Raw genomic sequence first — 12,314 nt, 5'->3', positions numbered from 1 at the left:
GTGGACTTGTGCTTTTTTTCTTCAATGAAAAATGTGATTATCTGTTGTCGTTGAATGTGTGTAATTTAGTGTGTTAAAATATTTATCGTCGCTTTGCATTCGTCTAGTTAGTAAAGAATGTTCATGTTCAAAGCAGCCTTCCTTGTCGTGGGAGGTATGAAGTGTATTGTTGAGGTAGAATTTGTGCTGCAGGTTTAGAATTGCCCAGTTGCTCAGCTAGAAATTGTAGTAATGGTATCTGCTGTATTTTTTTTTATGTCATCTGTTAAGTATTGGGATCATGGTTGGTGATGGAACACCCCTCGGCCCCGAGTCCTTGACCAGCTGTCTTGTATTTGTCGTGATGTGTCCAGTTTTGTGTCCATGAGGTAGATTTACTGGTTTTGAGTGCACGGTACACCATTTGTTGTGTGCTTGGTGTTGTGTTCCCTATTCTGAGCCTTGTCTGTCTGTGAAATTTGTAATTCACAATGGCCCACAGCTCTTGTTGTCAAACAACATTTTCTGTTTCTGCAAATAATATTTGTTCCAGGTCTTCTAACAACTTCTTCAAGATTGGACTCGGTTACTGTCCAGGAGATTGCCAGTTAAGTACTGGGAATAATATACATTTCAGTAATCTTCTTGCTCTTGTGTGAATTTCTGATGCATTTAATTTTGAACTTTCTAACTTCACTGGTGGTATCTGTCTTTAGTTGTGCAGAGATCTGAGATCAATATAGCACGGAAAATTGTAGTCAGAGGCTTCCTGCGGGCAAATGCCTCCGACCGAAACATTTTTAACAAAAATACCTGGTGGTCCCGGAGGAGCGTAGGATTGTGCTCCGAGGCCTAGTTGCGCACCCAGCGTACGGGAACATGTCTTCCAGGATCGTAAGTGTATCCTGGGATCACATCGAACTGGACCACCAATCACAATGTGGTATTCTCATTCATAGTAACGGGAGCTCCGAACTCCCATTACTACAATGAGAATACCCCTCAAATAAAAATGAAAAAATAAATGAAAAACAAATCACTTTTTAAAAATTGATTTAGAGAAAAATGTATTTTTTTGAAATTAAAAAAAAAAAATGTTTTTTAATAGTGTTAAAAATAAACTTACCTTCATAGGGTTTTTAATATAAAAATAAGTAACATTTAAGTTTTCTTTGTTTTAAAACAAAGTAGGTAAAAGTAGGCTATATGCCTGCTTTTACCAGGCATAAGAGTTTGAAGGACATTCGCTGGGCAAGTGTTGGGCAAATAGCCCAAATCTCTTGTCCGCGAATGCCCTTCCTGCGGGGATGCCTGTTCTTGGCACATGTGCAATGCGCGCCAAGAACCAGCATTTGCGAGGCCTCTTCGGGTGCGTGCGCACATCGGACGGAGAGGCTCCAATTTTCGGGCCCTTAAACTATTTTGGCTACTGCTGGGTGCGTCTGTAACAACCCTCCGAGACCTCGGTGTTCCTCCAACTCTATTCTCTTGTGCGTCCTCGATTTTGAATTGCTCTGTCATTGACGGCCTTCAGTTGCTTAAGCCCTAAGCTCTAGAATTCCTCCCTAAACCTCTGCACATCTCCTTCTCCCCGCCCTTTTTTTTAATACACTCCTTAAAATCTACCTCTTTGACCAAACTTTTGGTCACCTGTCCTAATTATTGTCTTGTGTGGCTCAAATCTTGTCTGATATCACTCCTGTGAAGCACCTTGGGATATTTTACTACATTAAGGGCGCAATAGAAATACAAGTTGTTGTTGATGTAAATTGTTGTCTATTTGGAGCAAGGGAGGGTGCTTTTCTAGCCCTTTGCTTTACAGTGCTACTACCAGCAACAGTATTAGAAAGTAAATGAGTAAATGTTGCATTCTGGCAACAGAGATGGGTGCTTCCACAGCCTGACCATGCAGGCCAGCAAGGCATCTCTCCCATCACTGGCCTATGACCCTTCATAGCCTTTCGCCATCTTACATCTGCAACCTCCTCCATGTCCCAGCTCGCACTTTCTACTCTTCTGTGAACATGCACTAAACATCGTTCGTCTCTCCACTCCACCAGCGAGAGACCAGACTTCAGCTGTCTGAAATGATAAAATAGCAAAAAAGAAGAAAGGAGAAGGTGCAACAAAAAAAAAATTACAAGGATGATACCAGCTGAGAGGTGATAATTATCAAGAGTCTGAAAGGGTGCTGAAAGCAGATTGATAACTTTATAGTAGGAGGCCATTCAGCCTGTTGAGCCCGTGCTGATTCTCTGCACATAAGTTGAGTATATTCAAGGCTGAGCTCAATAGATTTTTGAACTCTGAAGGAATCGAGGGATATGGTGGGAAAATGGAGTTGAGTAGAAGATCAGCCATGATCTTATTGAGGGCTTCCACCCAAGGAAATGCTTGGCACAGGCACAATGGGCTGAATGGCCTCCTTCTGTGCTGTACCATTCTATGATTTCTATATCGCAATGAAGTAGTAGAAGTAAAATGAGGAAGGAAAGCCCTGTAGTATAGCCAGCATAAAGGTGGGCAACTTACTAGTGAGCGTAGTGAGACTACAGCAACAGAATCCACTCCCTGGGTGTGGCTAAGGTTCAGTGCTTAAAGAGGCTAATGCTTCCCAAGGAGTGTGTGACTGATGTGTGCCATCTGACCATGGAGACCTGCAGGGACGATCATCCGTCAGGCACTTTGAGTGGTGATGAGGTCACCAATGCCCCAATGTTTATACTATAGCGGGCCTTCCAGGAATGCACAGGGCACATCACAAGACTTGCCCATTTTCTTTGTTTGGCTTTTGGACCTTTTGATAATTTTCTGGGCAATGAAAGAAAGACTTGACTGGAAGATGTATTAAGGGCGTATTCATTTCATTAGGTGTTTTAATGCTTGTGATGTACCTGCTTAATGGGATTTGCTGATTCACTTAACACTTGTGTCATGTTGCTTGCGAATATCCACATGCCTCCCTACTGACTGTAGACCTGGTGAGCTGAAGGAATATGCAGGCCACCTGCTTGAACCTGTCACTAGACTGCATCAAAGCAAGAGGTTTCCTTTGCTGGAGTCACTGATGACTTGTTGCTGTTAAAGGCTATGTGAAGGCCCAGAAGTGCTGCTGATGAGAGCGAGTGCCAGCGTGCTGCTGGTGTTCTATTCCCTGCAGTTCCTAGTGGAGACCAGCATGCCCATTGCTCTGTGTGAGCGTTGAACAGAGGGTATCTGAGGTCCCTGCATCCATCACTCGTGTTGTTACAGCAACCGTTGTCCAAGCAAGTTGAAATCAGCCAGGAGTGCATCCATGAGCTGGGATGCAAAAGCCTCCAGAGCTGCACTGTGAGCACCTAATGCATCAGTGGCCCGTGGAGTTCAGGTTACTGCTGCTGCTGCCACATGCCCCATGGCCATTGAAGTGCAGACAATAGTTGGTCAAGTTAACCATTCCCATCTTCCAATGTATGGAGGCAAGTGATTTCTCCATATAAGCCAAGTGCTGCACCAGCCTCCATTGAAAAGGTGTGTGATACCATGCAACGTAACAGGTTGGACCAACCTGCTCATCGACCCTACTTTATCACCCAGGCTCAGTACCTCACCAAGTGCTTCCTTATCAATATCACTATCATCTATCTGCTGATCCTAGCTGGACCATTAGTTTGCCTTTGCACTTTAGCTGGAACAACTTAGTTCATCATTTTGGGTGCTCTCTGCAGAAGTGCACAATAGCGCATATGAAGACAACAATCCATGTGTATGGGCATGTTGATGTAACATGCCGTGCAGATCATAGAGTAGAATCATAGAATGATGCAGCACAGCAATAGGCCACTCGGCCCATCACGCCTGTGCTGGCTCTTTGAAAGAGCTATCCAGTTAGTCCCACTGCCCTGCTCTTTCCCCATAGAGCTGCCAAATGTTTCCGTTTGAGTATTTATCCAATTCCCTTTTGAATGTTACTATTGAATCTGCTTCCACCGTCCTTTCAGGCAGTGCATTTCAGCTCCGAGTAATTCATTGCGTAAAATGAAATCTCCATGTTGCCTCTAGTTCTTTTGTCAATTATCTTAAACCTGTGTCCTCTGGTTATTGACCCTCCTGGAACTGAAACAGTGAAAACCCTTCATGATTTTGAACGCCTCTTATTAAATCTCTCCTTGACCTTCTCTGCTCCAAGGAGAACACTTGATGGTACATATCATATAAACATAGAAACATAGAAAATAGGTGCAGGAGTAGGCCATTTGGCCCTTCGAGCCTGCACCGCCATTCAATGAGATCATGGCTGATCATTCCCTCAGTACCCCTTTCCCGCTTTCTCTCCATACCCCTTGATCCCTTTAGCCGTAAGGGCCATATCTAACTCCCTCTTGAATATATCCAATGAACTGGCATCAACAACTCTCTACGGCAGGGAATTCCACAGGTTAACAACTCTCTGAGTGAAGAAGTTTCTCTTCTTCTCAGTCCTAAATGGCCTACCCCTTAACCTAAGACTGTGTCCCCTGGTTCTGGACTTCCCCAACATCGGGAACATTTTTCCTGCATCTAACCTGTCCAATCCCGTCAGAATCTTATACGTTTCTATGAGATCCCCTCTCATCCTTCTAAACTCCAGTGAATAAAGGCCCAGTTGATCCAGTCTCTCCTTAGATGACAGTCCAGCCATCCCTGGAATCAGTCTGGTGAACCTTCGCTGCAATCCCTCAATAGCATGAACGTCCTTCCTCAGATTAGGAGACCAAAACTGAATATTCCAGGTGTGGCCTCACTAAGGCCCTGTACAACTGCAGTAAGACATCCCTGCTCCTATACTCAAATCCCCTAGCTATGAAGGCCAACATACCATTTGCCTTCACCGCCTGCTGTACCTGTATGCCAACTTTCAATGACTGATGAACCATGACACCCAGGTCTCGTTGTACCTCCCCTTTTCCTAATCTGCCGCCATTCAGATAATCTGCCTTCGTGTTTTTGCCCCTAAAATGGATAACCTCCCATTTATCCACATTATACTGCATCTGCCATGCATTTGCCCATTCACCTAACCTGTCCAAGTCACCCTGCAGTCTCTTAGCTTCCTCCTCACAGCTCAAACCGCCACCCAGTTTAGTGTCGTCTGCAAACTTGGAGATATTACACTCAATTCCTTCATCTAAATTGTTAATGTATATTGTAAAGAGCTGGGGTCCCAGCACTGAGCCCTGCAGCACCCCACTAGTCACTGCCTACTATTCTGAAAAGGACCCGTTTATCCCGACTCTCCGCCAACCAGTTCTCTATCCACATCCGTACATTACCAATACCATGCGGTTTGATTTTGCACACCAATCTCTTGTGCGGGACCTTGTCAAAAGCCTTTTGAAAGTCCAAATACACCACATCCACTGGTTCGCCCTTGTCCACTCTGCTAGTTACAGCCTCAAAAAATTCCAGAAGATTCGTCAAGCATGATTTCCCTTTCATAAATCCATGCTGACTTGGACCGATCCTGTTACTGATTTCCAAATGCGCTGTTATTTCATCCTTAATGATTGATTTCAACATTTTCTCCACTACTGATGTCAGGCTAACCGGTCTATAATTACCTGTTTTCTCTCTCCCTCATTTTAAAAAAAGTGGTGTTATATTAGCTACACGCCAGTCTGTAGGAACTGATCCAGAGTTGATAGACGATTGGAAAATGATCACCAATGCATCCAATATTTCTAGGGCCACTTCCTTAAGTACTCTGGGATGCAGACTATCAGACCCCGGGGATTTATCGGCCTTTAATTCCATCAATTTCCCAAACACAATTTCCCGCCTAATAAGGATATCCTTCAGTTCCTCCGTCTCACTAGACCCACTGTCCCCTAGTACATCCGGAAGGTTATTTGTGTCTTCCTTCGTGAAGACAGAACCGAAGTATTTGTTCAATTGGTCTGCCATTTCTTTGTTCCCCATTATAAATTCACCTGAATCCGACTGCAAGGGACCTACGTTTGTCTTCACTAATCTTTTTCTCTTCACATATTAGAAGCTTTTGCAGTCAGTTTTTATGTTCCCTGCAAGCTTCCTCTCATACTCTATTTTCCCCCCTCTTAATTAAACCCTTAGTCGTCCTCCTGGTGAATTCTAAATTTCTCCCAGTCCTCGGGTTTGCTGCTTTTTCTGCACAAATTATATGCCTCTTCCTTGGTTTTAACACTATCCTTAATTTCCCTTGTTAGCCATGGTTGAGCCACCTTCCCTGTTTTATTTTTACTCCAGACAGGGATGTACAATTGCTGAAGTTCATCCATGTGATCTTTAAATGTTTGCCATTACTTATCCACCATCAACCCTTTAAGTATTCTTTGCCAGTCTATTCTAACCAATTCACGCCTCATACCGTCGAAGTTACCTTTCCTTAAGTTCAGGACCCTAGTTTCCGAATTAACTGTGTCACTCTCCATCTTAATAAAGAATTCTACCATATTATGGTCACACTTCCCCAAGAGGCCTTGCATAACAAGATTGCTAAATAGTCCCTTCTCATTACACATCACCCAGTCTAGGATGGCCAGCTCTCTAGTTGGTTCCTTGACATATTGGTCTAGAAAACCATCCCTAATATACTCCAAGAAATCCTCCTCCACCGCATTGCTACCAGTTTGGTTAGCCCAATCAATATGTAGATTAAAGTCGCCCATGATAACTGCTCTATCTTTATTGCACACATCCCTTACTACTTGTTTGATGCTGTCCCCAACCTCACTACTACTGTTTGGTGGTCTGTACACAACTCCCACTAACTAGTGTTTTCTGCCCTTTGATATTCCGCAGCTCCACCCATACCGATTCCACATCATCCAAGCTAATGTCCTTCCTTACTATTACATTAATTTCCTCTTTAACCAACAATGCCACCCCGCCTCCTTTTCCTCTCTGCCTATCCTTCCTAAATGTTGAATACCCCTGGATGTTGAGTTCCCAGCCTTGGTCACCCTGGAGCCATGTCTCCGTGATGCCAATTACATATCGGTAATGCTGCACACCAATCAGATCTCCAGGTTCCATTGCCTTCCTTCTGAATAAATCAACTATTGTTTTTATGTGCTGATGTTTTTCATGTTCTAAGATCATCCAATTATTTCACTCTGCACCCTTCTATTATGTACAGTACCAGCCTTGCCTTTTAACACAGAAACAATGGAGATTGAGATGGGATAATTTGACCCAAATAAATTCCTTCCTGCAATGTATTCTGTTTCCTGCCTTGCAATGTATAATGTATTTTGCATCACCCTGATGTCTTCATTTCTCATACCTTGTGTATTAATATTTCCCTGCAGCATTTTTTGCACTTTAACAATTAACTACTTTTCTTCATGTCCACATACATGCTGTTATTTTACAGTAATGGGCACTCCATGGCCAGGATTCTCCTCCATGGTTTCACCCTAAATTGGGTGGAATTGTGTCCAATAATTAAGTAAAATTCAGTGGTGGGGGGAGACTGCAGTGAAGCCTCAAGAACTGCCTCCATCTGCTCCTTCCCTGTCTCCCTCATGCACATTGCCACAGGAGGGTGGGACATTTTAATACAGGAAATCTAGTCTAAAATGCCATATTTAGAAATTGCAACTTTAAAAAAAAAAAATATATCTGCCGCTCATTTAGAGATTTTAACCAAAAGAAAATGAAGAAAGCACTGCCACGTGGTCACACTGATAATCCAGGACTGTGAGACCCTCAAGCGAGCTTTTGATCAACACATAACCTTGAGGCCCAGAAGCCTTGTAGTCATAGCACTGTAGAGTATTGGGCTCCTAGAAGCCCCAATAGTCAGGCATATCTGGCAGGCCAAACAATAGAGCAACCTTGATGGCATCTGTTTGAAATGTTTGCATTCAGGCTTGTGCTATCTGCAGAGGTGGAGCGAGTGTGGATTAGTGTTTAACTAGCGAATGTGGGTTCTGAACTAGTGAGTGTGAGTGTGGGTCAGTGCTATGAACTAGTGAGTGTGGGTTCTGAACCACTGAGTGTCAGTGTGGGTTATGAACTAGCGAGTGTGTGAGTGTGTTTTCCAAGTCTCCAAAAACTGTTGCCATGTTTTTTGTTTTTATCAAAATGGTACGAATCCTAAAAATGAAGAGAATGCACCTTTTTGGTAAGTAGTGGGGGGCGGGACAGTCCCAGCACGGGAGGCAGCAGGAGAGCTGTTGTGTTCAGTTGTTGAGTGGGGGAGGGGCAGAAGAGGAAGGAGGTTAAAGAGGATCCATTACTCCAGCAGTCAGTGCAGGAACTGTGCTCGAGTCACGTACTTGACGTTAACGGGCAAGCTAGCACGCTACTGATCAGCTCCTGATCAGAATATTTCTCGTCGGCACTGTGGACCTGACAACCCACCCGTCAATAGTCACACTGGTGAAGGGTTCCATTACCAGTCCCCACTGGTATCAGCATTGAAAATAACGGAAGAGGCTGCACCATAAAAATCTTGTACCAATCAATTACTACTTGGCTGTGTTAATGAATGCTGTAAGTACAGGTAATTTATGGTAGAGCAATTCATGTTTCTACGTGAATGGTCTGTGTTTGTGTGTGTGTGTGTAAATGCTCAGCACTGCTATGCACTTCAACTGCTTAAAAACTAGTGATCTCAATCCTTGTAACCAAACTCAGTCCACTTTGTGGTTGTAATTACATTTTGAATACAAGTATCTGCATACAGAATGACCGAGAATTATGTTTTTTTAGGTGGCTACACAGCTTGATTTTTGAATCGCACTTTGATAATCGGAGTGCAGATTTGAATAGTATCTCTCGCTATATGGGAATTATTGCATTATTAGCCATTAAAAGCACAAAAATATTTGGTTTCTGAATTAAGTGCTTTTTGGAGAAACAGTACGCATATTCTGCTAATAATGCCACTTGTTGTCTGTATAAATCGAGGTATACAGTGTACCTGAAGACCAGAGGAACAGTGTACCTGAAGACAGGCAGGGGTCAGTCACTGACAAATATCACTGGCTCACACCAAAGCTCCAGACTTTATTCACACCATTGCTGGTTGAAGGCAGTGTGCCAAATTTCTGCACAGGCAACTTCTGGCACATGTGAACAGTGTGCAGTGAGTGTGCGACCACCTGAGTGTGTTCAGTCAGAGGCACCCTTTCACAGTGACTCCTTTTGCAAAATCTATTGGTCTCCGCGTAGTGGCTGAGTTTTAATTTTGAGGCTTGCTTGTAACACCTGCACACAGTCATGTGTGAAATAAGAGCTCTGATCATATTAATTATGCTCCTCTAATAAGACATTGTAAACTGCTAATTGCTAATTACCAGTCTGAGCCAGCTGGGTTAAGTAAGGAAACCTAATCTACACATTTGGAAGTACGAAGGTTGCAGTGATGCAGGGGTTAGGAAATTGGAGAAAAGTCATGGGGGGGTGGTGGAGGAAAATCAAATGGTGAAAAATAGTCATTTCCACTGTTGTGTGACCTGTCAGGAAACGTCTTAATATTTCACACACTGTTTATATTAGTACCTGGAGTAACACTCTCTCTAAAATTGAGATCTACAGCAGACTTTGTATTTTTTTTGTACTAAAGCAGATTGGGACTGAGGGTGTCAGTGGAGTGACACTGAGTTACCACATTAGTGTCCTTTTGTTTTCTTGGGAAAGAGGGTAGGGTAGAGATGATTCCTTTCAATAATATTGCTACATCATCCTTGATTTCAAGTCCTTCCAAGGCCTCATCCCACCCTATCTCTAACCTCCTCCAGCCCCACAACCCCCCCCCCCCCCCCCGAGATCTCTGCGCTCCTCTAATTCTGGCCCCTTGCATGTCCCCGATTTTAATCGCTCCACCATTGGTGGCCCTGCCTTCACTTGCCAAGGCCCCCAAGCTCTGGAATTCCCTTCCTAAACCTCTCCGCCTCTATAACTCACTTTCTTCCTTAAGACGCTCCTTAAAACCTACCTTTTTGACCAAGCTTTTGATCACCTGACCTAATGTCTCCTTATATGGCTTGGTGTCAAATTTTATTTTATAACAATCCAGTGAAGCACCTTGGGATGTTTTACTAGATTAAAGGTGCTATATAAATACAAGTAGTTGTTTATATAAAACCTACACTTTTTTAACTGATACACTGCTTGGTTCGCGGTGGAGTGAATAGAGAATTCACCAGTTTAAACTCTTTGGCAGACTTGGCAATGGCGTGCAATTCAGTTGCTCAACACTGAAAACGCAGTGGTTTGAAAAGTCTCTTTGTAAATACAGTAGGTTATTTGGAAGTTAGAAGTAGGTTAACCTCTTTTTCAGAGAAGGTATCTCTTCCTTTTAAAGCTGTTTTTAGTGCTGCTAACTTTCTTTCTCCTTATCGCGAGCAGCAGCAGCTGGGTCAAGGATTTCACTTCTCTTTTTGCTGAACAACCCTTAAAGGCAGCAGCCTGTTGAGAGAAATTGAAACAGAACACAGTGTGCTAGTTCGTCCATGGTCGACGGGCAAAAACTGAAGCACAAGGGTCCGTGCGAGCATGGGGTCTGTCCAACTAGACATCAAAACTACTTCATTGGCTGGAAAGCACTTTGGGACATCCTGAGCTTGTTAAAGGCACTATTTAAATGCAAGTCTTTCCTTCTCTTTCCTCCCTTGCTCTGACTCTCTCTCTCTCTTTCCATCTCCCTCTTTCCCTTTTTCTCTCTCGCTTTCTCTCTCTCTCTCTCTCTCTCTCGCGCTCTCTCTCTCTCGCGCTCTCTCTCTCTCTCTCTCTCTCTCTCTCTCGCTCTCCTTTTTCTTTCTGCCACTACCCCACAGGAGAGGTCATTAAGATGTTTTGCTTTTAGGCCTGTGCCAGTGTCACTCTGTAACTGGCAAGTCAGAGAAGACCAAAAATCCAATGTCTTGACTGATTTTCCTCCTCCTAAGTACAATTGCCTCTGACCCTCATTTCTTCTAACTAGTCTCTCCTAGGCTACCTGCCAGAGGTTAGAAGGCAAGAGAGAGGCTCAAGTCTCTGGGGTGGGTCTTGAAAGGTTATAGGTTCAAGTCCCACGCCAGAGACTTGAGTACAAAAATCTAGGCTGACCCTCCAGTGCAGTACTGAGGGAATGTCCAGGCCAATATTTATCCCTCAATCAGCATCAAACAGATTATCCGGTCATTATCATATTGCTGTTTGTGGGAGCTTGCTATGTGCAAATTGGCTGTTGTGTTTTCTGCATTACAACAGTGACTACACTTCAAAATGTACTTCATTGGCTGTAAAGCACTTTGAGACATCCTGAGGTTGTGAAAGGTGCTTTGGGTGCCACAGAATGGGGTTCGTTGAAAATCAACCAGGCTGTATTGAGGACATTTCAACATGAAGGAGTAGATTCTTGGGTTAAGAGTTGATCAAACTTTCCCAATGAATGTAGGCGATCTCATTGTGGAGAAAGGTGGTTTCGTGAAGTAGCTGATCCCAATACCGTGGACAGCTACATTCGAGAGACCGAAGGACGACTGGTTAATAATTACATTTTTCTTTGTTTATTCAACTCTAATATTTTTAGGCATACTATTTATTTGAAACACATCAAAGTTTTATTACACATTCAAAGCATTCCAGGAAAATTAACCATGTACAAAGTAACTGAACAAAAGGAGCAACAGCCTAGCTCTAGATAACTGAACTGAAAGCATCGTCCGGAAAAATCCCTTATCCAGAACAGGCCAGGTCCCGAGGGTTCCTGATAAGAGAGGTTCAACCTGTATTTGCTGTTCTTTATTTGCCTGGCTGACTCTGTAGGGTTTGGTTAATTATGTTAGTCCTTGCAATGTGGCATATGTAATGTGCAGAAAAACTAGAGTCATGTATGTGAACGACTTCCAAGAGCATGTGCAATTTTGTACCATCTGTGTTTCCCCTTGCAGTGCAATTTTGGAATCACTTCTTCTTGATCTCTTCCAGGCCTTTCAACAAGGCAAAGAAAATCGTGTTCAAAACACCAGGAGGGAATTTAACTCTATCTCCACCCATCAGAAACAGGGTGGTACAAGAGTTAAAATCAAAGTGTAGACTTAGCACTGGATTATAAACATAGGAACAGGAGTAGGACATTTAGCCCCTTGAGCCTGTTCTGCCATTCAATGAGACCATAGCTGACCTGTGACCTAACTCCATATACCCACCTTTGCCACATATCCCATAATATCGTTGATAAATCTTAGATTGATAGATTGTTGTTAAACATTAACAATTGATCCAGCATCAACTGCTGTTTGTGGAAGAGAGTTCCAAACTTCAACCACCCTTTGCATGTACAAGTGTTTCCTAACCTCACTCCTGAAAGATCTGGCTCTAATTTTAAGACCATGCCCCCTCTT

General features: G+C 43.4%; 1 protein-coding gene across 7 annotated transcripts in view; it reads left to right on the top strand.

The window, feature by feature from the left end:
• The window catches only part of sertad2b (SERTA domain containing 2b), a 138,420-nt gene that overhangs the window by 10,848 nt on the left and 115,258 nt on the right, over nucleotides 1–12,314 (top strand). The gene's annotated exons all lie outside the window — the stretch shown is intronic.

This window comes from Pristiophorus japonicus, chromosome 9 (assembly GCF_044704955.1).
Source record: "Pristiophorus japonicus isolate sPriJap1 chromosome 9, sPriJap1.hap1, whole genome shotgun sequence".
Classification (NCBI taxonomy): Eukaryota; Metazoa; Chordata; class Chondrichthyes; family Pristiophoridae; genus Pristiophorus; species Pristiophorus japonicus.
The sequence above is the reverse complement of the archived record's forward strand: the minus strand, read 5'-3'. Positions and strand labels throughout refer to the sequence as shown.